Raw genomic sequence first — 4,054 nt, 5'->3', positions numbered from 1 at the left:
ACGAGTCACCGACTTTGGTTAGGTTTTCACACACAATTCAAAGTAATCTACAGTGGAACCCACACCAATAATGATAGATTCCTGTGCTGATTCATCCCACTCAAGCTTGTGGGCGTGCCTTATTAAAGAATCTATAAAATATTTTAAAAATAAATTATAATAAAATGATTAGTGGAATTAAAAAAATATAATTCTTAAAATTAATTCGTAAAAACTTCACCCCAGGGAAAAAATATCCGTAAATGTCCTCAAAGGTCAATTTGAAATTGGATGACGCATCTGAATCCTATATATATATAGCGATGATAAAGTGGTAATAAATATATATATCGGTGGAAGGGTAGGTATATTTCAAATCAGCGGAGAATCATTATCGTAGGTGCAGTTGTATCTGCGTAGTGTTGGGTTAGGTAAGGTTGAAATAGTGTCATCAAAATGATTGATATAATCTTTTTTATAAGAGGTAAATGGTCAAGTTGTAAGATTGAATGTTTCAAACAATATATTATATTGGAAGGGTTTAACAATTTTATTCTCTATTTTCACAAATTCAACCTATAATGTGAGGGGTTGAAAAAATTTTGGGCGTACACAATTTGCCATCAAATTCCAGTCCTGACTGTTGGAACGCCATAGTCATGTCTCCATTCAGACAGAGGAAAAAAATCCAAAGATTAATACCCATCTTTTATGTACCTAATTTTTCGGAGGAATTTACCACAACCGAAAGAATCGACTCGCGATGCTACTTCCATGGCTCAGCGTCGTTCTGATAGCCTTCACCTCCCTCGCCATACCCCTTTTCCCTGCACAGGTCCTGCAGGTTCCTCGACATACCAATTTCGTTTTCGACGGCTTCAATGGAACCAACTTGATCTTGGAGGCTGATGCTTCAGTCGTCTGCTCCGAATCCGTGCTCGCCCTTACAAATCACTCGCGTGAGTTCATGCTCGGCCGCGCACTCTATTCAGCTCCTGTGCAAATGAAAAGCAACGATACGGTTTCCTCTTTCAGCACTACCTTCGTTTTCTCCATTGTGCCTCCTCCCTCTAACGAAGGGGGGCACGGATTAGCCTTCATCATGACGCCTTACACATCGCTCATGGGTGCTCAGCCGGTCCAGTATATGGGTTTGCTTAACCGCACCAGCAACGGGCAGCCATACAATAATTTGTTCGCAGTGGAGTTTGACACGAAAAGGAATGTGGAATTTGAAGACCCCGACGCGAACCATGTGGGCGTGGATATCAACGACCTCGTCTCAGTCCAGGCCGAGACCGCCGGCTATTGGAATGGGGAGAGCTTCCAAGGACTCAACCTCAAGAGCGGACGGAACATACAGGCCTGGATCGATTATGATCATCCTCAAAGTCTCCTCAACGTTACCATCACGATCGCCGGCTTGTCGAGACCGCAGAGACCGCTGATATCTCGGAAAATCGATCTGCACAACGTTCTGCGGGAGAAGATGTTCGTTGGCTTTTCGGCGGCGACAGGGATTTACGTGGAAGACCATTACGTTATGGCGTGGAGCTTCACCACCAAAGGAGAGGCGCCTCCCCTCGATGTGTCGTGTCTCTCTTCATTTGCCAACATGTATTCGGAACGTCTGAGCCGGAGAGTCATAGCTGGCGTTGTTGTGGCCGCTCTGGTTCTCTTCTCGCTGGCGATTGTGGTGGCCGTGTTTCTGAAAAGAGCAATAAACAGGGAAACGATCGAAGAATGGGAGAAGGAATACTGGCCCCATAGATTCGCTTACAAGGAGCTGAGTATCGCCACGAGTGGGTTCCGGGACGAAAACGTTTTGGGGTACGGGGGTTTCGGCATGGTTTACAAGGGTGTTCTCCCTAGCAGCGGCCAAGAAGTCGCAGTGAAATGCATTACTAAGGAGGTCACGGAAGGAATGAAGGGGTTTGTTGCAGAGATCTCGAGCATGGGGCGCCTACGACACCGGAACCTGGTTCATCTCGGCGTTGACAGCCAAAGCCATGTCATAAAGGTTTGGGCTTTTGAAGAAAATGAAGGCCGGGTTGATTTTCCAGAGCGATTTCAAATTTGAATTTCATTAGCCCGCGCATAATTTAAAAACTTGAGCATACTATCATGTATGCTCCATGCCATAACCTCCAAACACATAGCGTATTGCGTATTGGAATCCATCATGCATAAGTCATGGTGGATGAATGCGACTACATAGAGAGACATCGACACATTCTCTTATTAATTGGAATCTGTTCGCCCGGGAAATGATGCACACGGGTTGACAGCCAAAGCCATCTTAGAACCCATCTCCCAAGACCGTCCTTGCACACATTAAATAACTTATAGAGGTGGAAATAAGTTTCGCCAATCTCAATCCTCTATTCTTAATTATTACTAAAAATACAACTATAAAAATTAAATAACCCATAATAAACATTAAAACACTTCTCACCTGATAAATCTCATATGACCTAAATTACAAAAAAAAATGCTAAAAATGAGATAGATTATAATTTATTTATTATTATTATTATTATTTTATAAGTAAGTAAGATATTTTTACATTATCATAAATGTACATGGATTACAAACTTGCAAAAGTGAAGTTTTATGTGTGCAACACCAAAATGTGAACAATGGAACAAAACTAGAGCTAAACCAGACTGGTATCCTACAAAACATGGAATTTGAATGTAAAAATAGATAGAAAAAACTTAGGAATGTTATAGCCATCTGCCCAAAACTGGGAAACCAAATCGCCTCGAGTTCAAGTGCAATACATAGACCATGGGGTAGCAAAACTCAAAATAAACATTATAGGAACTAGAGAAACTAGAACAATGAAGTGGCAAGTGCGTAAAAAGATATGAGAGATCCAAATCCTCGAGAGAAGTCATGTTTGGGGGCCAAATTTGGGTTGAATTGGTTGGATTGTCGTGTCTGGTGCTTTGTTGGACTAAACTGAATTTTTTCCTTCCGGGCATGCTACTGCATCGTGAGATACAAGAATGGATCATGTATCCCTCCAGAAGTTAGGGAGGGCACTCCCATTCAATGTAAGGCAACGTTATGTAGAAGTCCTCTATATTCATAGAGGCCTCACCCTTTGTAGTGCCCTCAACTTCAACCTGACTAGACATGATTGATATTTATTCTCCCATAGCTGGAGAAATGTGGCTGGCCAACACCTTCAAATTTTTTTCTTGTGATGTAAAGTGTTCCCGGGGAGAGGATCTCTGTCCTTGGCGGGAGGAACCCCGCTCTTCAAATCTGTTATGAGAGTTGGAAGATGTTGACAGAGGAGGAGGGGGAAAGGGGATCTTCATCGCCCACGCTAGGTTCTGGAGTGTCATTCTGTTGGTGTACATGCACTTAGACTAGCTGTGTTGGTGTACATGCACCTAGATTAGCTCCAGTTAATTTATTGCTTGCATGTGGCACATGTACACATTAACATAAGATAAAGCACACTTAGCTTTAGTTAGCTTTAGTTATTGCATGTACAACTAAGCTTAACTTAGTTGCTTTTATGTATTTTATTCTAAAACTAATATTGTAGAATCAATTTTTATTCTTTTCTCAATTCTTGCTCGCTTCCTTCCTTCTCTTGCAAGCTTGTTTATTGTTTTGTAAATCTAGATCTGTGTATCTCAAAAATCTTACATGGTATCAGAGCACAGGGATTTGTAATCAGTGCAAAAGAAATTTTATTTGCAGGTTCAGAAGATTGAAGCAACAACAAAGAATGGAGTCTAAATTGGAGTTTCCAAAATCAGCAATTCTCACTCCATATAATTATTTTGAATGGAAGCCAAAGATTCAACTTCATCTCAGAAGTAGAGGCTTATTTCGAATAACCATGGAAACAGAAGTTGAACCAACATCGGCAATGGAGAAAACAAGATATTTCAATTGCATGGACGAGGCCTTCGGCATCCTATGTTTTTCTATTTCTCCGGAACTGCTATTTCATGTTGAATCATGTTCAACTCCAAATGAAGTATGGAAAATTTTGGAAGGATTGTTTGGAAAACAGGATGAAATGCAAGGTCACATTCTCGAAAATGAGTTA

At 41.3% G+C, this 4,054-nt stretch overlaps 1 pseudogene; it reads left to right on the top strand.

Moving 5' to 3' along the window:
• Window positions 1–742: 742 nt before the first annotated feature.
• On the top strand, window positions 743–2,059 carry LOC149184380 (L-type lectin-domain containing receptor kinase V.9 pseudogene; annotated as a pseudogene).
• The last annotated feature ends 1,995 nt before the right edge of the window (window positions 2,060–4,054 follow it).

The sequence above is a fragment of the Pinus tabuliformis genome, chromosome 3_2 (assembly GCF_031772625.1).
Source record: "Pinus tabuliformis cultivar Carrire ecotype Pingquan chromosome 3_2, CPIR1, whole genome shotgun sequence".
Classification (NCBI taxonomy): Eukaryota; Viridiplantae; Streptophyta; class Pinopsida; order Pinales; family Pinaceae; genus Pinus; species Pinus tabuliformis.
Note: the sequence above shows the minus strand (reverse complement) of the source record. Positions and strands in the feature narration are given on the sequence as shown.